The sequence below is a fragment of the Nycticebus coucang genome, chromosome 4, assembly GCF_027406575.1.
Source record: "Nycticebus coucang isolate mNycCou1 chromosome 4, mNycCou1.pri, whole genome shotgun sequence".
NCBI classification, from domain to species: domain Eukaryota; kingdom Metazoa; phylum Chordata; class Mammalia; order Primates; family Lorisidae; genus Nycticebus; species Nycticebus coucang.
Genome location: NC_069783.1, coordinates 97,688,683 through 97,714,984, shown reverse-complemented (window position 1 = coordinate 97,714,984; position 26,302 = coordinate 97,688,683).

Below are 26,302 nucleotides of genomic sequence, written 5' to 3'. Positions count from 1 at the left end.
CACATATCTTTCAATAGATGATAGATCATAGTGACAAAACAGAACGAATGAGCAAAATATAAGGACACAAAACAATTGAATAATGTAAGTTAGAAAAAAACTTCATGTAATAGATGTATATAGAAATCTCTACCATCAATTGAAGACAACTCATTTGTAAGAAGCATATGTGGAACAATTATATAAATGGATGAAATGCTAGATCATAAAGCTAGCCTCAAAATTTGTCAAAACGTGCTGGATGTGGTGGCTCAAGCCTACCATTCCAGCAGTTTGGAAGGCTGAAGTGGAAGGGTTGCTGAAGCCAGTAGTTCAAGACCAGCTGAGGCAACATAGCAATACCCTGTCTCCACAAATAAAACAAAAATTTAGCCAGGGAGTCATGTGCACATGTCATCCCAGCTACTTGGGAGGCTTAGGTGGGAGGATCACTTGAGCCCAGGAATTTGAGGCTACAGTGGGCTATGATCACACCGCTCCAGCCTGAGCAAAAGAGCCAGATCCTGCCTCAAAAACAAACAAACAAACAAAAAAGGGCTAGTATCATGTAGAGTCCTTACCCTGATCTGACCTCAATACAATGAAGCTAGAAAACATTAACAAAAAAGATAATTAAAAATATCCCACATGTTTGGAAATGAAAGCCATATTTTAAACAATGCATGGGTCAATTATATGAGTCACAAAAAATTTTCAAATTTGGGTGGCACCTGTGGCTCAATGAGTAGGGCGCCAGCCCCATATACCGAGGGTGGCAGATTCAAACCCAGCCCCGGCTGAACTGCAACCAAAAAATAGCCGGGCATTGTGGCGGGCGCCTGTAATCCCAGCCGCTCAGGAGGCTGAGGCAGGAGAATCACGGAAGCCCAAGAGCTAGAGGTTGCTGTGAGTCCTGTGACATCATGGCACTCTACTGAAGGCAGTAAAGTGAGATTCTGTCTCTACAAAAAAAAAAAATTTTTTTTTCAAATTTAAACAGAATGATAACAATCTATGGGCTATCACTAAAGCTTAATTCTCAAGAGAACATGATAGCCTTGAATATTTACAAAAAGAAATGCTCAAATTTAATGAATGGATTATTCAACCGAGAAAATAGCTAAGGGTAAATAGGATGAACTTGAAAAAAGTGGAAAGAAAAAAATAAAATAGAAGATCATTTTCTAGAAAAATAAAATTCTTAGAGGAGACCATATTTTGCCGTGTATAATGTACATTTTTTACACAAATTTTTGAGGGGGAAATAGGATGTGCATTATACATGAGCAGTACTATTTGTTACCAGTACATAAAATGTCTTGTACCTTGTATGTGTTCTTGTGTTTTATAATTATTTGCTACATAAAATTTCTTATACTATAATATGTTAAAAAATAAATGCTAACTTTCCTTTATAATGCAACAAACAAGGACCTAAATATAAAGAAATAAAAATTTGAATTAAAAAATAAAATGGGGGTGGTGCCTGTGGCTCAAAAGAGTAGAGTGCAGGCCCCATATGCCAGAGGTGATGGGTTCAAACCCAGCCCCGGCCAAATACTGCAAATAAATAAATAAATAAAATAAAATGAAAGATTTTTTTTCTGAAAGTTTGGACTAATAATGTGGGTGCACGTTATAAGTGGCAGCACGTTCTATAGGGTAAAATACAGTACGTCACCAAGAAACAGAAAGCCTAAATAACTCTAATACATTTTAACAAAATGGATCTTGTAATGAAAATTCTTCTCTCTCCTCAAAATACAAAAACTGGCACTTCATAAGTCCAGTATGAAAACAAGAGGTTTTACAGTGAATTACTCCACACAATTATGTAATGCTTCCAGGAAATAGGAAGAAGAAAAAACATTGAGTATAATCTTAATATTCAAACTGAAATAGGACAACTTTTAAAAAACAGATCAATCCCACACGTGCAGAGAGATACAAAATCATAAACAAAATATTAGCAAATGGAATTTAGTGTTAAATATTTAAAAACAATAAGAACATTTATTATAATCAAATTGGAAAATAAATTTTCTAGGAGAACAAAGCATATTTAATACCAGAAAACCAATAGATATTATTCAACAGGAATTTATGACTTTAAGAAATTTCTTTCATAAAACAAAAGACATCATTAAGAGACAATTCCCAATAAGTTTCTATTTTTGCACATCCGGTGGGCAGTGGCATTAACTACTTTTGTCCTGTACTATCTTTCCAAGGACACTTGTCTTACAAACAGCCTGAAATGTTATAGTGTGTCCTTCCAAAGGGCAGAATTGTTTGCTCTTCAGCATAATATGTCTATTTGGGGGACAAAGTTTAGCCAAGTCCATTGTCCACTGTAAAAGATTTAGTCTCCTTCGTCTTAGTGGTCCTCTCCTGTAACACAGCCTACTGGGTAGGCAGACCTCACCTGGGCTTCTTGACTTCATCCTGTAGGAATTACAGCTCAGATAACATGCACCAATTGATGTCATCCCAACTACTTCTATTGCTGTGACAAATAATACATTCTTTGTCTCTGGTCCATAATTTAATGTCTTCTACCAGCATCTGTGTAACTATTACAAACTAATTTATTAGCTTAGAAGTAGGTTTCTTGAAGGGAGAAAATAAAATTGGATTTCTATCTTTAACCACATGTTAAAATCTAAATACCAGGTTGATAAAGGGCTTGCATGTAGAAGCCAATTATTCTTATTTGTTAAGAATAATTCATGTCAAAATTGCAAACTATAATAAAATTTAATAAATTCATAATCTTTACTACTGAGAAATTCTGCTTATAAACGGCTGTATAAGATTAAAAACACAAGCCATAAACTGGAAGAAGATGTATCTAACACGTAAATGATCAGGGATTATTATTCAGAATAGATAAAGAACTCCTAAAATTATCAATAAGATTAAAAAAAGAGTCATTTCAAAAACATAGACAAATTCTACAAATAGGAATTTCACAGAAGACAAAGGAAAAGTCCATTAACATATGAAAAATGTTCAATCTCACCTGTAGTCACAAAAATGCAAGTTACAATTATAAGACACCTTTTCCCATTCTTTGAATTGTCAAATATTTTCCTAAAAATCAGTCAATATTGAACATTGTTTAGAACCCAGAACATCAAAAACCCTTCTCTGCTGCTGGTAGAATGGTAACTTGGTATAACTTTCTTTCTTAAACATTTGGCATTACCATTTACAGTTGGTAAAGAAAGGTAATGTTGATAGAAAGGTAATGTACACTTACCTTTCTATCCAAAAAGTCCAATCCTAGATATATTAGTTAAAGGAACGACTGCACAGTGAGACAAGAAATGTTTAAAAGAATGTCCCTACAGTGTGGTTCATGATAGTAAATATTGGACCAACCCAACCAGCATTAAGTAGTAACAACGGACAAATAAATGGTACCTCATTTATACAAGGAAATACAGCACTAAAAATCAATAAACTATTGTCCATGCTCTAACATCAATGGATCTCAAAAGGGAATATAATGCAATATAGTTATATTGAGAGAAAGGTCAAAAATTGGTTAAAACAAATACATAATGGTAGTGTTTGGGTATACATATAAGTGGATCATTACAAAAGTTTTGAGATACACAAAAATCCCAAAACATAAAAATCCACATGGATGGAAACAAATGAAGTCCTCTCAGGAACTTCAGCAAGTTGAAACTTGCCCAAGCAAATCAGAAAGGATGCTGTTGACTGTGTTCTTGGAAGTGAAATAATGGACCATAACACAGTCCCTCTCAAAACTTTTGTAGTGACCTCCATATAGGAATAGAACTAGAATGGAGCAAATAAACAATAAACACAACATCAGGATAATATTGTGGTTCCCTGTGTGAAAAAGAGAGCACTACTCTTGATGGAGGCATAGAGGAAGCTTCTACAAACTGACAGTGCTTTGTTTCCTAATCTTGGTTGTAGACACAAGGACATTAACTCTATTATTATTGTTTAAAAAGATAAACAATACAGGCTCAGCCCCTATAGCTCAGCAGCTAGGGTGCCAACCACATACACTGGAGAACGTGGGTTCGAATCCAGCCCGGGCCCGCCAAACAACATTGACAACTACAACCAAAAAATAGCCCGGCATTGTGGAGCCCGCCTGTAGTCCCAGCTACTTGGGAAGCTGAGGTAAGAGAATCGCTTAAGCCTAAGACTTTGAGGTTGCTGTGAGCTGTGACACCATGGCAATCTAGCAGACTCTGTCCCAAAATAAATAAATAATGGGCGGCGCCTGTGGCTCAAGGAGTAGGGTGCCGGTCCCATATGCCGGAGGTGGCAGGTTCAAACCTAGCCCCTGCCAAAAACCAAAAAAAAAAAAAACAAAAAAAAAGATAAACAATACAAGTATTTTGTGCATAATACATTCCACAGTAAAATTTTAAGGATATTTTAATTTTAAAGAGTACAGTGTGACGATTCCTTCAACATATGCAGTGTGAGGTATGAAAAGCCTCATATGTCCCCAGCAATCAACACAGAGACAGGGAGATTCTTCTTATACGATGTATTTGCATTACAGCTCAAACATCTCTTCTCTAAGTCATACTGCAATGCGGACTTTACCTTACATACTTTTCTCTCCTCGATTCCAAAATGGGGCTCAATGACACAACAAAATCATCTTTTGGTGTTGTTTTCTTTTTTTTTATGGTTTGTTTTTGACAGAAAAGAGTGAAGCAAACTGTGAGGTCTGTGCTCTTTTCATGGCAAATGGAAAAGAGAACAACACTTCTAATGCTTTTATATTTTAATGGTATTCATTTTTCTGTAAACATATTTATTGTGAGTTAATCTTATGAAAGTTTTGGGGGAGCAGCCATTTTGCTGGCTGTCTGGGTGAAAAGCAGGGTAATACACACTCAAATAGCACCGAACCAGGATCCTTCCAGAATGCCGGCATGCGCTTCTCCAGCAAATAGTTAAATTCTGTGTCCACGTCAAAACTTCCACTCTCCTTATCTCTGCCTTGACATTTCCTTTTGGCGTGAGATAGCTATTCACTTATTCATAGAACATCTAAAACCCGGGGGTTAAAGGAGGTTAAAGGAGTGTTATCAGAGGGGGAAGGAAGGGAAAAGACACTGGATTGCTTAAAAGCATTAGAAATTTTGATTACTATTGCTCCAGGCCAGCAATATTTGTGGTGTTTCAGGCCCAAGGGTGCCAGGCTGCCTGTGGAAAAGACGAAATTAATTAATGTTTTCTGAGATTAATTAGAAAATTAAATGGAAGTATAATGAAAACCAGCATGTCTTAGCTCACTGGATTTGCAACTGTGTACTACTAAATTTCAGAGGTATTCAAAATTTCTATGTACTAGTTGAAAAAATAGGGTAAGATTGGTTGTAATTGATTTTTTCTTTTTTTTTTAACTTCTAGCACCTAATTCCAAGTATAACTACTAAAAATTTCACAGTACTATAAAGCATAGACCTGTCTGATGATTGTGGCCTGAGTTAATGCTCCTCAGATATTTTATGTGGTATAAACTAAAATACCCCCAACTCTTCAGGGTTATTCTTTTTGTTTCTTTTCCTAATTTTTAATTTAAAAAATTATTTATATTTTTAATCGAAATGTAATAATTGTACATACTTATAGGGTACAAAGCGGTATTTTGATACATGGATACAAAGTGCAACGATCTTTTTTTTATTAATATTAAATCATAGCTGTGTACATTAATGCGATCATGGGGCACCATACACTGGTTTTATAAACAGTTTGACACATTTTCATCACACTGGTTAACATAGCCTTCCTGGCATTTTCTTAGTTATTGTGTTAAGACAATTATATTCTACATTTACTAAGTTTCACATGTACCCTTGTAAGATGCACCACAGGTGTAATCCCACCAACCACCCTCCCTCTGCCCACCTCCCCATTCCCTCCCCTCCCTCTCCCCCTTTGCCATATTCTTAGGTTATAACTGGGTTATAACTTTCATATAAAAGCCATAAATTAGTTTCATAGTAGGGCTACTCAGTACATTGGATAATTTTTCTTCCAGTACATAGTAGGGCTGAAAAGTACATTGGATACTTTTTCTTCCATTCTTGAGATACTTTACTAAGAAGAATATGTTCCAACTCCATCCATGTAAACATGAAAGAGGTAAAGTCTCCATCTTTCTTGACAAGCCAATCAAAAACATTCAGTGGGGAAAAGATTCCCTATTTAACAAATGGTGCTGAGTGAACTGGCTGGCAACCTGTAGAAGACTGAAACTGGACACACACCTTTCTTTTTTTTTTCCAGCTCTCTAAAGTTCTTTTGCTTCAGAACTGTTTTATTTAGTAAAACTTGAGTGTTCACATCTTGAACATCTCTTGTTCCTCATTAGAAGGAAAATACTGTTCTTAGAGAAGTCCTAGTAAATAGTTCTGGAAGCTGAAATTCTATTTTTTTTTTATTGTTGGGGGTTCATTGAGGGTACAATAAGCCAGTTTACACTGATTGCAATTGTTAGGTAAGTCCCTCTTGCAATCATGTCTTGCCCCCATAAAGTGTGACACACACCAAGGCCCCACCCCCCTCCCTCCATCCCTCTTTCTGCTTTTCCTCCCCCCCATAACCTTAATTGTCATTAATTGTCCTCATATCAAAATTGAGTACATAGGATTCATGCATCTCCATTCTTGTGATTCTTTACTAAGAATAATGACTTCCACTTGCATCCAGGTTAATACGAAGGATGTAAAGTCTCCATTTTTTTTTAATAGCTGAATAGTATTCCATGGTGTACATATACCACAGCTTGTTAATCCATTCCTGGGTTGGTGGGCATTTAGGCTGTTTCCACATTTTGGCAATGGTAAATTGAGCTGCGATAAACAGTCTAGTACAAGTGTCCTTATGATAAAAGGATTTTTTTCCTTCTGGGTAGATGCCTAGTAATGGAATTGCAGGATCAAATGGGAGGTCTAGCTTGAGTGCTTTGAGGTTTCTCCATACTTCCTTCCAGAAAGGCTGTACTAGTTTGCAGTCCCACCAGCAGTGTAAAAGTGTTCCCTTCTCTCCACATCCACGCCAGCATCTGCAGTTTTGAGATTTTGTGATGTGGGCCATTCTCACTGGGGTTAGATGATATTTCAGGGTTGTTTTGATTTGCATTTCTCTAATATACAGAGATGATGAACATTTTTTCATGTGTTTTTTAGTCATTCGTCTGTCATCTTTAGAGAAGGTTCTATTCATGTCTCCTGCCCAATTGATATATGGGATTGTTGCCTTCTTTCATGTGGATTAATTTGAGTTCTCTATAGATTCCAGTTATCAAGCTTTTGTCTGATTGAAAATATGCAAATATCCTTTCCCATTGTGTAGGTTGTCTCTTTGCTTTGGTTATTGTCTCCTTAGCTGTACAGAAGCTTTTCAGTTTAATGAAGTCCCATTTGTTTATTTTTGTTGTTGTTGCAATTGCCATGGCAGCCTTCTTCATGAAGTCTTTCCCCAGGCCAATATCTTCCAGTGTTTTCCCTATGCTTTCTTGGAGGATTTTTATTGTTTCATGCCTTAAATTTAAGTCCTTTATCCATCTTGAATCAATTTTTGTGAGTGGGGAAAGGTGTGGGTCCAGTTTCAGTCTTTTACATGTAGATATCCAGTTCTCCCAACACCATTTATTGAATAGGGAGTCTTTCCCCCAAGGTATGTTCTTGTTTGGTTTTTCGAAGATTAGGTGGTTGTAAGATGTTAGTTTCATTTCTTGGTTTTCAATTCGATTCCAAGTGTCTATGTCTCTGTTTTTGTGCCAGTACCATGCTGTCTTGAGCACTATGGTTTTGTAGTACAGCCTAAAATCTGGTATGCTGATGCCCCCAGCTTTATTTTTATTACTAAGAACTGCCTTAGCTATACAGGGTTTTTTCCGGTTCCATACAAAACACAGAATCATTTTCTCCAAATCTTGAAAGTACGATGTTGGTATTTTGATAGGAATGGCATTGAATAGGTAGATTGCTTTGGGAAGTATAGACATTTTAACAATGTTGATTCTTCCCATCCATGAGCATGGTATTTTCTTCCATTTGTTAATATCCTGTGCTATTTCCTTTCTGAGGATTTCATAGTTTTCTTTATAGAGGTCCTTCACCTCCTTCGTTAGGTATATTCCTAGGTATTTCATTCTCTTTGAAACTATGGTGAAGTGAGTTGTGTCCTTAATTAGCTTCTCATCTTGATTGTTATTGATGTATACAAAGGCTACTGACTTGTGGACATTGATTTTATATCCTGAAACATTACTGTATTTTTTGATGACTTCTAGGAGTCTTGTGGTTGAGTCTTTGGGGTTCTCTAAGTATAAGATCATGTCGTCAGCAAAGAGGGAGAGTTTGACCTCCTCTGCTCCCATTTGCATTCCCTTTATTTCCTTGTCTTGCCTAATTGTATTGGCTGGAACTTCCAGCACTATGTTGAATAGTAAAGGTGACAGAGGACAACCTTGTGTGGTTCCAGTTCTAAGAGGAAAAGCTTTCAGTTTACTCCATTCAGTAAAATATTAGCTGTGGGTTTGTCATAGATAGCTTCAATCAGTTTTAGAAATGTGCCAACTATGCCTTTACTCTTCAGTGTTCTAATTAGAAAAGGATGCTGGATTTTATCAAATGCTTTTTCTGCATCTATTGAGAGGATCATGTGATCTTTATTTTTGCCTCTGTTAATATGGTGGATAACGTTTATGGACTTGCGTATGATAAACCAGCCTTGCATCCCTGGGATGAAGCCTACTTGATCATGATGAATGACTTTTTTGATGATAAGCTGTAATCTATTGGCTAGGATTTTGTTCAGAATTTTTGCATCTATATTCATGAGTGAGATTGGTCTGAAATTCTCCTTTTTGTTTGGGTCTTTTCCTGGTTTTGGTATCAGGGTGATGTTTGCTTCATAGAATGTGTTGGGGAAGATTCCTTCTTCCTCAATTTTTTGGAATAATTTCTGCAGTACAGGAGTAAGCTCTTCCTTGAAGGTTTGATAGAATTCTGGTGTGAAGCCATCTGGACCAGGGCATTTTTTGGTCGGAAGATTTTTTATTGTTTCTTTGATCTCAGTGCTTGAAATTGGTCTGTTCAGGAGGTCTATTTCTTCCTGGCTGAGTCTAGGGAGAGGGTGTGATTCCAAATATTTATCCATTTTCTTCACATTGTCAAATTTCTGGGCATAGAGTTTCTGGTAGTATTCAGAGATGATCTCTCTATCTCTGTGGGATCAGTTGTTATTTCCCCTTTATCATTTCTGATTGAGGTTACTAGAGATTTTACTTTTCTATTCCTCGTTAGTCTGGCCAATGGTTTATCTATTTTATTTATTTTTTCAAAAAACCAACTCCTTGTTTCATTAATTTTCTGAATGATTCTTTTGTTTTCAATTTCATTGATCTCTGATTTGATTTTGGATATTTCCTTTCTTCTACTGAGTTTAGGCTTAGATTGTTCTTCTTTTTCCAATTCCATAAGATGGCTTGTGAGATTGTTGATGCGCTCTCTTTCTGTTTTTCTAATGTAGCCATCTAAAGTGATGAATTTTCCTCTCAAAACTGCTTTTGCAGTATCCCACAGGTTTTGGTAGCTTGTGTCTTCATTGTTGTTATGCTCAAGGAAGTTAATGATTTCCTGTTTTATTTCTTCCTTCACCCATCTGTTATTCAACAGAAGATTATTTAATTTCCATGCCTTTGGGTGGGGTCGAGCATTTTTGTTAGAGTTGAGTTCCACCTTTAGTGTCTTATGGTCTTAGATGATAGAAGGTAAAATTTCAATTATTTTGATTCTGTTGATATTTGTTTTGTGTCCCAGGATATGATCAATGTTGGAGAATGTTCCATGGGGTGATGAGAAGAATGTATATTCTTTATCTTTGGGATGGAGTGTTCTATATGCGTCTATCAAGCACAGTTGTTCTAGGGTCTCATTTAAATCTCTTATATCTTTGTTTAATTTCTGTTTAGAGGATCTGTCCAGCTCTGTAAGAGGAGTTTTAAAGTCCCCTGTTATTATGGTATTATCAGATATCATATTGCTCAGACTGAGTAAGGTCTGTTTCAAGAATATGGGAGCATTTAAATTGGGTGCATAAATATTTAGAATTGAAATATCTTCTTGTTGATGGAGAAGCATGAATCCTATGTACTCAATTTTGATATGAGGATAATTAATGACAATTAAGGTTATGGGGGGGAAGCAGAAAGAGGGATGGAGGGAGGCGGGTGGGGCCTTGGTGTTTGTCACACTTTATGGGGGCAAGACATGATTGCAAGAGGGACTTTACCTGACAATTGCAATCAGTGTAACCTGGCTTATTGTACCCTCAATGAATCCCCAACAATAAAAAAAAAGAAATATCTTCTTGTTGTATTTTTCCCTTGACCAATATAAAGTGACCATCTTTGTCTTTTTTGACTTTAGTTGCTTTAAATCCACATGAATCTGAAAAAGATTACAACTCCTCTTTTCTTCTGAATTCCATTTGCCTGAAAAATTGTCTTCCAACCCTTGACTCGGAGCTTTAATTTGTCTTTTGAAGCCAGGTGTGTTTCTTGCAGACAGCAAATGGATGGCTTATGTTTTTTAATCCAGTCAGCCAATCTATGTCTCTTCAGTGGGGAATTCAAGCCATTAACATTTATTGAGATAATTGATAAGTGTGGTAGTATTCTATTCATCTTATTTTGTGAGAGTCCAATGCTTAGTTCTATCTTTTGCATCAGTGTGGAGGTTAGGTTCTGTTCTTTAATTTCTGAGTTCTTACTTTGCAGCTGATCCATTGTGGTGGTCAGTGTGCAGAACAGATTGAAGTATTTCCTGTAGAGCTGGTCTTGTTGTGGCAAATTTCCTCAATGTTTGTATATCCATAAATGATTTGATTTGTCCATCATTTTTTAAGCTTAGCTTCACAGGGTACAGAATTCTGGGCTGGGAATTGTTCTGTTTAAGTAGATTAAAGGTAGAGGACCATTGTCTTCTTGCTTGGAAAGTTTCATTAGAGAAGTCTGCGGTCACTCTGATGGATTTGCCCCTGTAGGTCAACTGGTGCTTACTCCTGGCAGCTTGCAGAATCGTTTCTTTTGTCTTGACTTTGGACAGGTTCATCACAATGTGTCTTGGAGAAGCTCGGTTAGAGTTGAGGCGACCTGGGGTCCGATAGCCCTCTGAAAGCAGTGTGTCAGAATCTTTGGTGATATCTGGGAAATTTTCTTTTATAATATTCTCTAGTATGGCTTCCATTCCTCTGGGGCATTTTTCTTCTCCTTCTGGGATTCCTATAACTCGTATGTTGGAACGCTTCATAAAGTCCCATAATTCTGACAGTGAACATTCTGCTTTCTCTCTCTTCTTTTCTGCCTCTTTTGCTATCTGAGTTATCTCAAGAACTTTGTCTTCTACCTCTGAAATTCTTTCTTCTGCATGGTCTAACCTATTGCTGATACTTTCCATTGCATCTTTAAGTTCCCTAATTGACTGTTTCAGTTCCTTCAGCTCTGCTATATCCTTTTTATATTCTTCATATTGCTCATCTCTTATTTGATTCTGTTTTTTAATTTCCTTTTGGTTATTTTCCACTTTATTAGCAGTTTCCTTCATTGTTTCCATCATTTCTTTCATTGTTTTCAACATGTGTATTATGAATTCCCTTTTTGTCATTCCTAACATTTCTGTATAGGTGGAATCCTCTGCCGTAGCTACCTCATGGTCCCTTGGTGGGGTTGTTCTAGACTGGTTCTTCATGTTGCCTGGAGTTTTCTGCTGATTCTTCCTCATGAGTGATTTCTTTTATCTGTTTGCTTGCCCTAATTTTCCTTTCACTTCCTCTTGCTCTTTAAGTTCTCGTGCCTGTGGACTAAGGGTTCGATGAGTCCTTTTGGTACAAGACCAGAAGGATGAGAAGGTTGAAGAGCAAGAAAGGGATGAAAGAAAGGAAGACCGAGTGATAAGAAAAAAAAAAAATAGAGAAAGGAGAGGGGGTGGGTAAAAGGAATATTGACAAAAAGAAGAGAGGCACAGAAAGAGGGAGACAGAGCAATATAGGTGTACAGTTGGGTACTATGACACCACCTTAAAAAAAAAAAAAACAACCACCTTCTGGGGGTGCCCAGTTGGGTGGTTCCCTTGAATTCAGCAGCTCTTTGCTAACCTGATCAGGCACAGTACCCCACCTCCACCAAGTAGAGAGGAAAGACAAAAATGCTATAAATCAAACCAAAACAAGCAAACAGAAAACTTTACGGGATAAAATTGGGTGAAAAACCAAATAGTAGCTGTAGAAACACTAGCAAAAATGAAGTTCTAGTTATTGAAAAAGGCAGCAATGGGAAATTATAATTAAACTAGAAAAATTGAGAAAGAAAAAAGATCTGTATGGAAAAGTTGAAATTAAAAAACAAAACAACATCAACAACATCAAAATCAACAAAAAAAACAACCAAACCAAAAAAAAAAAAAAAAACACAACCAAAAACAAAGCAGTATGTATATGTTGTTGAATATTGTCTGGGCAACACGTGGTCTTCTGGGGTATGAGATGTTAATCACAGTTCTGATACACTGGAGGCTGCTGATTTCTCAAACCCCAGCAGGTAGACACCTTAAATCTCTCTTCAGCCCACTTAAAAGGCACTTTGAACTTGTAAACTTGCTGAGCAGAAGCTTTCCCAGGAAAGTGCTTGTCGCTGGAATCTCTGCTGAAGTGGCTATCCACTTACCCAGTGTGCCAAAACCAGTCTCACTCTGCCCCTGAGGGTTAGGGCTGCAAGGTGGCTCAGACCCCACCCTTAGGCTACTCAGTTGCTAGGTTACCAGTTCCCACCCGGATTCTAGCTCTGTGACCCTGAGGGTGGAGCTTGCCAGGGCAGATCACTCACAATGGCTCCCTGTGGCCCACAGCCAAACACTATTAGCTCCATCTGCCTCAGTGGCTCAGACTGGAGCCCTAGACAACGGTCAAAGTTCTCCGCACTCCCGCTCAGGCTCTCCCCAAGGCAGTTCAACTGAGTGCCAAGTCCAAAGACACCAAAACAGTTCACAGGTAAGGCCTTTCTGGTTTGCAGTCTCGCTGCTACTGAACTTACAGTTGCGGGCGGGTTTAGACCGATTGAACACACGTGACCACTTGCCGTTTTTCCACTGTTTTAGTCCTCCTCTTGGGGACCAGAAGTCTCTTGCTGACTCCCTGTATCCTCACAGGGGTGATGATAGGCAGATCCCACCAGCCAGAGATGCCTGGAGTCCTATCTCCCCAGACTCACGGTGCCCAGATGCAAGGAAGCTGTTACTCGGCCACCATCTTGCTCTCTGGACCCACACCTTTCACCATTAACTAAGATAGACTCTCACTGGATTAAAGATTTAAACTTAAGACATGAAACTATGAAAATACTAAAAGAGAGTGCAGGAAAAACCCTTGAAGAAATCGGTCTGGTGAATATTTTATGAGGAGGACCCCCCGGGCAATTGAAGCAGCTTCAAAAATACACTACTGGGACCTGATCAAACTAAAAAGCTTCTGCACAGCCAAGAACACAGTAAATAAAGCAAGCAGACAGCCCTCCGAATGGGAGAAGATATTTGCAGGTTATGTCTCCAACAAAGGTTTAATAACCAGAATCCACAGAGAACTCAAACATATAAGCAAGAAAAGAACAAGTGATCCCATCGCAGGCTGGGCAAGGGACTTGAAGAGAAACTTCTGTGAAGAAGACAGGCGCACGGCCTACAGACATATTCAGTGGTATTTTAGAAGGCCTCCACAGATCATTCTGTTAGCTTCTCTACTCCCTTTAGATTATTCCATGAGCCTTGTTCCAGCTGAAATGTTTTTGGCCAATGCATGGCATCTCCCGCAGCAAGAGGAGGTATGAGAAAAGAAGTGGCAATAGGAGTTAATAGGAGCATGGGTAGAAACAAACAAAAAAAAAAGCATGACTTCAAATTTGCTGCAGGGACCTGCTGTGACAAGTGCTTTTACCTTCTTTGACTAGAAGCCTTGTTTTCTGTAAAATGTGTATATTTTAAATGTTTCTCAAATGTCCCTATTGAGCTGTCAGCTAATTGAAGTGAAACAGGAATTAGCCCATATGATCATATAATGCAATCCCATCAACAGGAGTCTTATCAGAGCTGAAAATGGATGCTGTTTAAGCATATTTCAATAACAGAAAATGTAAGAAAAAAATTTTTAAGTAAATACAACTCTGAACAAATACAGTTGGCTTTCAGTAGACTGCAGATGTGCCTTAAAACTCTCATGACAAGTACTAAAAGTCTCATTCAAATCTTTCTTCTTCGAGTTTTTCAGATCCAGCCTGAGATCATTTTCTTGCTATTCTTGCAATATGGCTTATATGTTAGGTGGCCTATGATAGACTATATGGTGCTATAAACAAAAGAGAAATAAAAGTTATTCACTTGCTATCAGTGAGGCAATACCAACACCTCCCCCCCAGGATGCAACAAATAATTGATAATAGACTATTGTTTCAGGATCCATGAACAATTTCCATACCTAACTTTCTATTTTTAGTTTTTGAGAGAATAGTATATTATTAGTTGTTTTTTTTTTAAAGCACATCTGGTACAATGTCACTAATAGTCATCATGTTCTTAAGTTTTGAGATGATTAATAGTATGTGCTTTAAAGACAAATTCATCCTGTCACACTCTGCATGTCAATTGTAAAGCCTTTCTTTTTATCTTTTCTTAGTTATTAAAACTTCCTTATTTAAGTACAGTTTATAAATAAAACCTAAAACGTGTTTCCTTCAATTAGAGTACAATTATTTCTCATGGTATGCTAATATTTTTAGTGTTTAGATCAGTGTCTCCCAAAGAGTCGTCAGTGAGGCCTCCTGTATTTGATAAGATGTTCCTTGATTACAGTTCTCTATGATGAAATAAGTCTTGGAAATTCTCCTTCCTCTTGAATTTATCCAGCTTATGAGGAATGCTAAGTCTCTGAGAATTCTTACAGGAAGGAAGCTGATTTAAATTTGTGCAAAAATTTTTATCTATACCTAGATTTTTAATGCAATATCTGTTTAGGTCTATTAGATAGTGATACAAACTTTATGTTCCTCAAGGAGGGAATCACTCTAATGTTATAAGAACCCTATTAGAATACCACATACCAATAGCAAGGCATATTTGGTGATTTTGCAGTTCAATACTTTACATTATAGACTAGAAAAAAGGATTTTAATCCCAAAACACATGTGGGAACATGGAGGCATCCAACAATACACATCATAGATTACATCAAATCGAGATATAATTCCAAGTGATTAAAATTTTATTTAGTAATTTGTATGCTTTATTCCCCAAAACAAATCTAATATACTTCCTGGGCTACTTTACTGTGATGAACTTGACTGTGGTTCTCATACTTCGTGGTATCAGCCCCACCTGGGGGCTCTCAGAGTTCCTAACCTACCTCCTGGTCTGGGTCTTCACACTCCTCATTGGCTCTCTTCCCACCGTGTTTGAGAAGCACTGCACGATTGAAACTGGGGCCATCCTCATTTTCTTTTCTAAGGCTTTAACTCCCATGCCTCATGTACCGTCCTGCACTAAACATAAGACCCCAACAAGAGAACAGTTGGTAAGACGTTACCCAGAGGTCCCCAACGTTTTTGACACAAGGGACCAATTCCATGGAAGGCAATTTTTTGATGGGTGGGTTATGGGGGAGAAGGGGATGAGACAGGAGACACAGCCCAGGCAGAGATGCTATGCCACCTGAGCTCCTAGCAGGCCACTGCCCAGTACTGGTCTACAGCTCAGGGGTTGAAGACTGTAGAGCAGAATCCTCACATAAGGCATGCGTTTTTCTCAAGCAGGTTTTAGCCATTGATAGGAACTTAGTTTTCCTTGTAAAACTTGCAGACTACCTCTTAGATTAATAGCACAATTTAATGTATGAACGATTTGTTCTGTTTTGTTTCTGTCACTCCCAGAATGATCAGCTACTCACCTTATCTGCGTTCAACTGAAGTCCAGTTCCGAGAAACAGTAACAGCCATGGCGCCAAGCAGCACAGGAAGCAGGGTTAAAGGCTCAAGGGTTCAAGGTAAGATGACACAGATTCAAGGGCAGAAGTGGAAGAAAACAAATCCAGCAGGGGACTGTACTAGCATGGTGTCACCCACAGGGGCAGTAAGGGGCAGGATTAGCATTTCAGGTGCCTCAGGGTGGGGCTTGATAACCAATTTCTGTCACACCAGCATGAAGTCAAACAGGTAAACTGAAATTTTGCATGAATAAAGGGAGCATCAGAGTCCTTTGGTGTCACTGTCATGGAAATCTAGTTTAGTCTTGAAACCCTTTTCAACTGCCTAGCTGACATCTCAGTTGTCCAGGTTGGAGAAGGTTTCATACAAGCATTTCTCTTTCTAAGAGGCAAACCTCCAACTACCTGGAGTGACTGAAGCCTTTGCAAACTCTCCATTTTCTTTGAAGCCAAATAAAGTATCGTGGCTAGCATGAAAAACACCTCTTAAACCGGAACCCCTTCCACAGCTTTGCTGAGAAGTCACTGCTTTGATAAAACTCGGCCCGTAAGAGCATACACACAAATACTCAAAAATTCTTGAAACCAATTCTTCTTGTTCTAAAATGAAATATAACAACCACCACAGCAAAATAAATAAATAAATAAAATAAATAATAATAATAATCTTTTTTTCTACTGCTTTCAAATTGTAATGTGCTCTCAAAATTACAGGTCAGTTACACAAATCTGAAGGTTTCTTGATATTGTTTTTTGTTTTTTCTTTCCCTCTCCCCTCCCTGCTCCCTGGCTCTCCCTTGCATGACTTTTATTTTATTACCATTCAGGTAGCACTGTGGATAAAGACCTCAGGAAAAAAAAAAAAAAACACCAGTGCCCATGACACTTTGATGGCCTTTTCACTGTGTAATTATACTCACTCTTGATAACACTAAAGGCATGCCTTATTGGTGGTGGCAGAGAAGCCTTCTTTTTCACAGAAAGATGGATGGTTTCTGCAGGCCTTGATGGTCTTCAAATTATCTGAGCACAGAAAAGAGAGCAGAGTGAATTTTATTTTAACTCATTTTATTTCTGAATTTATTTCCCACTAGCTAGGAGGTGGTGACTGCCCCAGCAGTCAAGTCAATTGTTATCCATGGGACTTGATTATGTTTGGACCCAGTGGCTCATTTTGAGCAAGACACAGTTAATGAGGAGAGAAATGAAAAGTGCATTGAGTCACAGTGTGTTTGTGGTAATTTGTGACACATTTACTCCACTCAGTTCTTTGTTTATTCCTCCCCCCTTTGTGCAGGTTCTGTAGGAAAAGGAGCAGATACGCGGATTCACTGGTAGACAGTTAAGGGTATTGAAGGTAATGAATCTCTCTCTCTCTCTCTCTCTTTCTCCCCCTCTATTGTTGGCAGTAATTGGGGCACCGTTCATCTCTCCAGTAAAATTCTAGGGAAGCTCATCTTAACAAAACATCTTATTTTCCATTATTTCACAACATATTTTCATTGGCACTGCTGGTTTTTATTTTTACTATGTCTCTCTCTCTCTCTCTCTCTCTCTCTCTGAGTCTCTCTCTCTGTCTCTTTCTGGCGTGCTCTTTGCCACGCTTCTAAATAATAGTCCATTAAACAGTTCACAGTGTGTGTTCTGCAGAAATGTAAAAAAGCGATTGGATGATACTAATTAAGGAGAGATTTTGTTTCCACTTACTGCAGATCAATGGTGGGTTACATTAAAGCTGCATTTTGTGATGAGTTTAACACAAAAGAACAGCTGTGCTAAATACATATTTCAAGACATACAGGTAGGTCAAATAAACGTTCCTTTCTTTGAAAAGTCTTTATGTTATAACTATAAATTCTACTTGCAGAAAACTGTGGGGAGACCCAAGGCTAATTATTCACTATAGTCATTATTAGTTTCAGCGGAAACTGTGAAGAATGAAATTGGGAGATGTTCGGTTACTTCTTGTTCTTACTTTAATCTAGGTCTTTCAAGGAACTGGTTTTACTGCAACATTTTTTTCAGACTGATTTTCAACAGAAGTTTCAATCTAATCAGATTTTCTTTTCTTTTTTTTTTTTGTTTTGGATAATATCAATATCAGTGTAGTTTTACAACTTACCCATGACTGCTTTTTGTGATTATTGTCAATCTACTACTTGGTAAGATTTGTTTCTAAAAGCGTATTATTTTTCTCTATACAGGCTTGAGGTATCTGGTCCAGTTCTGTGAATGACAGTCAACAGTCATTAATAAATATAATGAATACAAACACTCGGATGAATAGAATGATAGAGCAGATAAATAAAAGACAGAACATTGACATCTGCCAAATAATTTTAGCCTGCAGTAGCTTCCTTTCACACTGTGTGTATATACCTTACATTTACACACAATTCCTTCAGTAAAAGTTAGTTTTCAGGGCAGCCATATTACCTGTTTTTTTTTTTTTTAATGTTTAGATAACATGCAATAAAAACTTTATAACCAAGTCTTGCTTTTCCTACAGTTTCACTTGCCTCTAACAGTGTCCACTGCAGTTTTAGTTTTATAGATAAACAGATATCCTTACAGATACAATATTGCAGTAACAAATTTTATCAAACATATTCTCTGCTTTGATGAGGGCATTAAACGTCGGCTTTTCTAACATAACAAAATTATTCAAAAGGCCTGCATGAAGGAGGACTTCAAGATGACTTCCTGATTCCATAGCCCGGATAAGCCAGGGCCAGTGGCTCTGTCCCTCTGTCTAGTCATCTGTAAAGCCTCCTCAGCGGTAATGAGAGTTACACAGGAGCACCAGGAGACAACTGACTTCAAAGGGATTTCTTCACACGAGGGAGATGCAAGCCCGGGTAAGGGTAGAGAATCAGGCTGTGAAAGCAAATTTCTTTCAACGTGGGAGCAAAAGCTCAGACGGCTATGGTTGATTAAGGGCTCAGCTTTTCTGGGAAATTGGTAGAATTCTTAGTGGTTCTGGCTACAGGACATATTTTGTTTTGTTTTTGCATTTTTGCATTCTCTGGCAATAAAACGATACAAAAATAAAATTCACTGGTGGAAGGCGGATCACACTGTACTCACTAGGTGTACGTACACATGGCGTTTACACTACAGTCTTTATTATGCATCTTCTTACCACATCTATTTTGATATTTTTCCTTTAGTCTTCAGACATGTGAAATCTGCATTTCAGATGCATCACCTATACGATCAGACAATGTTCACTCTCCTTACATCAGAACTTCTTATGAGGGTTATAACAACAACAACAACAAAAGTTTATGGTGGGATTTTCATAAAGCACACACCACTGTTAAGTTAACTTTGCCAATTTGTTACGGCATAGCTATGGTGGAAAGAGGCGCTGAGTATGCACAGGGAAGTTGGATTACTTTTAACTGCTTTTTTTTCAATAAATATTTATATATATTGAACACTTACAGTATGCTAGATAATGTTTTTGCTTCTTAGATACAGCCAACAAATAAACAAAGCAAAGCAAACTTCCTGCCCTAATAGAATTTGTATTTTATCCCAGTATCTTTGATCTTGTGGTCACCTTTTTCATTCAAGAGGCAAAAAGTATCTTTGGGCTGTGTGTGTGTGTGTGTGTCTGTGTGTTGCTACTTGAAAATGGAACAAGGACATGGAAAACCTTCCTTTCTTAATCCCTAAATAAGATTTGAGTGAGTGCTAATAAGTGAAATGGATATGAAGTCATGTATGAGAATCTGAAGACCAGAATTAACATTTTTGTCCTGTTTTTTTAATAGGATATGATTATAAACTCTGCATTTTTCAGTCTTATCTGACCCTTTCCCCTGTTCTTTTGTGGGCTAGGATAGGAGATGAGAGCCCTACCTAGAGATGGAGAGCAAATTATCTACCAGGAAGGACCATGCATGTCCGGGGTGAAGGTTGAGGTCTAAGATGGGGGTGGGGAGTGTAAAGATTTTCCTCTCCAGACAGTGCTGTTCCAGAGACTTACACCTACTTGACTGGGGATACAGTTTTCAGAATAACATTTGTTTCCTATGAAATCATCTCAATAAGCTGTTTTATTTAAAAAAAAAATAATGATAAAAACATGAAAAATCCATGTTTAGGACCAATGAATATTTGAAAATATTTATTGCAAGTGTGTATGAAGATGATAATTCTATCATGAGTAATATGAGCTAAAATAAGATATATCGTTCTGCCCAAATACCTCAGGTGAAGCCCAGCATGAGAGATGCAGGAACAGGGACATGGTATTTGTTTTATAGGCAGCTTCCAAGCCTTTGAAGAAAAAAAAAAAACAATAAAAAAACTACGCTTCATCATCTAGGGCAGCATAGCCATTGAAAGTTTTAAGTGAGAATGTTTCATGGTCTTATTTGCACCATAGGGGAATCTTTTTATTGCAGAGAATAGAGACTGAAATATTGATTTAAAGCAAGAATGTAGGGAAATAACACAGCCTGACTTAGCACAATAGCAGAAAGACTGAAGAGAGGAGTTTTCAGGAATATTTGTTACCTAAAATTAGAGAAACCTGGTCATTTTTTAATATAAAGTTTGAGGAAATAACAAACATAGCATTCAAGTTTCTTATTTGGCATCACCAACTGAGACACATAACAGATGCTGAGAAGCAGGTTGCAGAGGTTCGATAAAGAGTGACATATGTGAACATCGTGGCGCTGGTGGATCAAAACCATTAGGCCAGGGGTGTAGAGATTTATAGCTAATGAGGGAGGACTTGGTTGGAAGTACCGATGTGCAGGTTGAGAGCAGATAGGTGGTAGTTTATCATCACATGAGGATGAGATCATCTATGGACAACAACAGGAGGGATGGTGACAGGCCTGGAGCACGTGTCCACCACCTCTCCCTGTAAAGCTGGCCAACATTGACATTGGCAGGTTGAAGATAAAAGGAAGGCCAAGGTCAGGCCAGAGATAGCAAGCAGAGGTTGTGGTAGGCAGAATTCTTAGATTTCCACCATCTAGTATGTTGCCCTGTATCACTCCCTCTACTCAACTGTGGGGACCTGTGGATATGATGGGATAGCCCCATTTTTTCATTCAGTTATAGTATATGATTCCGTCTTAGCAGACTGATGAATGAGTATCCTGATGGTTCTAAAGTAAGATGTTACTCTGAAAGAGGGCCACATGGCTATGATTTAATTATCTGAGAGAGCACTGGCTAATAGCCACCAGGAAAACAAGAACCTTGGTTCTTCAACGACAAGGAAATGAACTCTGCCAGTAGCCAGCAGAGCTCAGAAAATGGCCTCAAGCTCCAGATGAGAGTGGATTTCTGCCAGCATCTTGATTTCAGATTTGTATAGCTCCAAGCAGAATACCCAGCTATGCTGTGTAAACTTCTGACCTACAGAAATTGACAGATACCAAATATTACCGTGTAAAATGTGGTCCTGTGTACAATGCACATCATTTCCCCCCCAACACTTTCAGGAAAACATACCTTAAGAAAGTGGTTGGAGAGATATCTTGGAAGGGCTAATACTCCCCTGATAAACCTGCAGCTCTCTCCCTTCTCCCGTAGTTGCCGGCTCTCTGTAGCCTGCCCCTTTCCTCTCTCAGGAGGCCTTCCCTCTCCCCCACATGAGGAGCCATGGCCAAGATGGCTACACAGAGGGCTGCAGGACAGGATCTTCTGAGGCCTCTCAGCCCATGAGCAGCCAGGCACATCCTGGTGCCTGTGTGGGACTCCTTGTCCCTTCTGTGTGGCTGGGCCTTTCACTTTGACCCTCGCCCCACATGGCCTCAGTCTACTTTGATAGCCTGTCACTGTCCCCTCCTCTGATAATAGTACTCATCAGAAGCTATCTGGCCTGTTCCCATTAGATCCTGAATCCTCCTGGGCTAGCACCCCATGGGCTTGGCACACGCAGTGGCCTTGAGAGGCCCATTGGGCTCCCCCACTCCTGAGCCATACTACCCATGTATAACGTGCATTCTTATTTATCCCTGAGAAATTTGGGAAAAAGTGTATATTATACCTGGCAAAAATATGGTAATAGAGGAGCACTATTTTAATCCACTAAATTTGTGGTACTTTATGATCCAGCCAGAGAGGTAGGAAGGTTTTCTTGTCAACAACATTGGTGTTACATTGAAAACACTCCTTGTGCAAGTACAGACTCTGTACAAGAAATATGTAGTTCTGATATTTAGGTCATGGTACATGCCAGTAGCAGTATATACCATATATATATATATTTTTTTTTTTAATTTGGACAGTCAAACTTGGGGTTCCATGCCTTACTCAGTAGTCCTAAAAGCCATGTCACTGTTTCTCTCAAAAGAAAGAAACAAATGATTATCCTGAAAGTCATCTGAGCTTGCCAGATTAGATTATCAATCCTGGACAAAAGCTATAGATATATAGTAGAACCTCATTGTGTCAACCACCCAAGGGACTGTAACAACGTGGTCAACATACAGAAATGGCCAACATAAAGAAATAGGCCTACTTTAGGACACGCGGTATATGTCTGGTCTATTAAAATTAGGTCAACTTCAGAAAGTAGTCAATATATGGAAATGGTCAACTATGGAGGTTCTACTATATAGTTCAGTATCTTGGGCATTGAGGAGAATTTAACAAAACTGTTAAAAAACCCACCACCATCATCAAACACATAATACACTTACAAAATATATACCAAAAAGAATTAATGTCTTTTTGGCAAGACAAATGTCCATGGGGATAAATCACAATCTTTCTTCCTTCCCTTTCCCCCTCATCCTCAAAGGGAGAACGGCACGGCCCTTTATTATCTGCAAGTATTCTTTGCACTTCCTTGTCAAAACAGTCTGCTACAATTTGAATAAAGGAAGGTTTCAAAATGCTTCTCAACTTAACATTTTCCAGGGTAATATTTTCTTCTGAATTGACAGACAAAGCCTTCTCCTGACAAATGAATGTACTCAAGAGATTATATCAATGGCTAATCCAATTAAAAATCTTTGATATATTCAATTATCTCTGCTGTGAATTTGATGAGATGTAGATTGTGGAGAACTGGAAGTTATATTTACTTTTCACTTAAATCTTTATTAATCATTTTTCTATTTAACTTTAGGGAAATTATAACTTCTAATTATTTTTCTTTATCTTTAGAATGAAACAAACTAATAATAAAAGAATAATCTTACCCCCTGTTTTTTTTTTCTTTTTAGGTTTGTTTTTATCATGGTTAGCATGTTAAGCTTAAACAAACTTATTTTACTGAATTCAGTGCGTAGAAAGAAAAAAGAAACACATGAATAGGGCCAACAAACTATTCTGTTCTGAGCGTGTGTGTGTGTGTGCGCGCGCACATGCACCACACACACTTTGATTAACAATATGCCTCACAATAAATCATCAACTCATTATATTGACCCACTTTTACAATTGGTTATTTTTTGTATTTTCTAGACAGAGCTACCAAGGAAATTTTATTCTCACAGAAACATTGCAAGGAAAAAGACAAGGATTATTATAAAATAAAAATTATCTAAAAACTTAATAGAGTATGAAAGCATCCTGAAGGCAAGGACCCTTCTTAATCTCCTTTGGACCGGGGGGTTTTGCCTGCTTGTTGGTGCTTGCTTGCATTTATGTGAAAGAAAGGAAGAGACGAGGCAATGTTGCAGTTTATTTTATATTACCCTCTTCTGTTTCATATATTTGGTGTGAGAAATGCCCATCCTCAGATTTGTGACCTCACCTAAAAGCATTATTTCTTAGAGGCATTATTTTTCAGAGGTCCATGACTGTTTTAGAGTTCAAACTGTCTCCTAAAACATTCCATTAAACACCACAATAGGACTGTGAATGCCTCGTAGGAGTATTGGAAGCCATATGAATATCTGGATATTTACTAATGGCATCGAAGGGAGCTTTGTCTCTTTCCTGAGAATTTCCAAGCAAGATTACTGTATCCAGTTCTCCAGGTAATTCAGTCTCAATTAAGGGAAAAGCATTTCTCAAGGTTTTTATGGCACTGTCCATTCTACCTGAAACCCTGACTTATGTTTTTAATTCTACCTTATAAAATGTTACAATCTTTTATTTTATTTTACAAACCCCACAATCTTTTATTAACTGCTTCCCCCATGAAAAGAACTTGGCTACAATGAGAATTCTGTTCACCTATTCGTCTGGCTATCATAAACTTGGCCCTCCTCTCCTTTACATCCCTAAAGCTTTGCATGTGTGATTATCATAACTCCCTTTTGAGTGGGATTAGGTGTAATTAAGTTTTCAATCAATTTGACTAATTAAATGGAAGTACTGTCTGTGGGCTAGATCAGCAGACTAGAGTATTCTGGGTTTCTGAGTATTCCCACTAATTCAGGAGGTAACTAGAGCAGGTTATTTAACTTCCAATTTTCTTATGAAAGTAGTAAAGGCAGAGTACTTAAGGTTAGATTCTACAAGTCCGCTAATTTTTCTAAGAACCTCAAATTCCTCTCTCTAGACCCTTGTTCTCTCTCCCATCTCAAATCCAAATTCCCAGTTGCCTCCTCTTTCTGGGGAGGGTTTTCACCCACCCAATCCATCAGAAAAATCAGCCACAAAAGGCTGGATATCCCTGAGTGACAATTGCAATACCCTGGCTTCTCCATATACTACTGTCTTTGACTTTATAATTTTCCCCTGCTCAAATGGTGGTAGACATAGGGAAGAGACTATATTAAATTGATTGGCTAAAGATTTTCACTTTATTTCATTTCTTCATGAATATAGTATACTGTTAGGAAAATATCCTTTGTCCTATGGATGCTACTAGCTTTAGAACAAATAGAAAATAATAGGAGATAATTCCTGAAAGTCAGCTTAGTGATAGTCCATCCCAGGCTCCTTACATTTTATTATATAAGGAAAATGATACCCATGAGGATGAAGATTTGTACATCACAGTAGGAGGTAGAATTCTGTGACTCCTCCCAGTGCTTTTGACACTGCTTACCATGACTCCAGTTATGACCTTCCTCACCCAGTCACAATCTTTTATGCCACTTAACATGATGCCGCCTTCCTAAAATAAGGAGATATTCAGAGCAAAGATGAATCATCTCAATGGCAAGACTGGTGGTCTCCATCTAGCTCTTCTTGGCTGTCCAGAGAAACAGAAAGTGCTAGCAGAGAAAATCTACTGGGTGATCCTCACACTGCATAGTTTCCCAAGGGCCACATTCTTGACACCTATCAAGTAAAAGAGAGCTGCAGTAAGAATCCTCATGAACATATGACTTCCAGGAAAACAAGCAACCCCCTGAGTGAGAGCCAAGAGGCAGATGAACACTGTCAGCCTGTCTGGTACCAAAGAGCTTCCCGGTTGAGCTACATAGAGCTTACCCCTGGATCCAGCTTTCTCCTCCTGTTGGGCCTTTCCTCAAGAACAAAATGACCCAAAATCCCAGACCCCAAATTTCAATCACTGTCCCAACTTCCCTTAACTAACTGTAAGCATGTATTTCCTTCAAAGACTACATTAAATCTCTCCTAAGCTCCCTTCTTGGTCCAACAGGATAAAGCAGTTTCTCTTACTTTATACTTCTTCAGTATTTATATCTATTATCTGTTCTGCTCTGTCATGTATTGTTTTGGTTTTTTTTGTAGAGACAGAGTCTCACTGTACCGCCCTCGGTAGAGTGCCGTGGCGTCACACGGCTCACAGCAACCTCTAACTCTTGGGCTTACGCGATTCTCTTGCCTCAGCTTCCCAAGCAGCTGGGACTACAGGCGCCCGCCACAACGCCCGGCTATTTTTTTTTTGTTGTTGTTGCAGTTTGGCCGGGGCTGCAAACCCGCCACCCTCGGCATATGGGGCCGGTGCCCCACTCACTGAGCCACAGGCGCCGCCCTGTCATGTATTGTTAATAGGTTGCCCCGGACAGGTTCTCTAGTCACTTCATGTGTATCTTTCACATTTCTTCCCAACATCACACGTTCTTGAGGGGACAGGGCATGACTTCTGCTTCTCTGGAATTTCTAATAGCATTTACCACTTAATAAGCTACACTGAGTTGACATAAATCTCGATGGAGACCTGAAAAAGGGTGTGTCTGTTTGCTTGTTGTGAGCCACTCTGTCAATGTTCTTGTCATGGTTAAAAAGAAAATAAATGACATAGACCTTTGGTGAATTAAACTGGGTTAGTACCTAAGCACCAATTCATGCAAAGCATTTATAATTTTAAAAATGAAAGAAAATTATAAAAAAAGTCTTTTATTAAAATTTCAGATTAGTTACCTATACTTTAAAA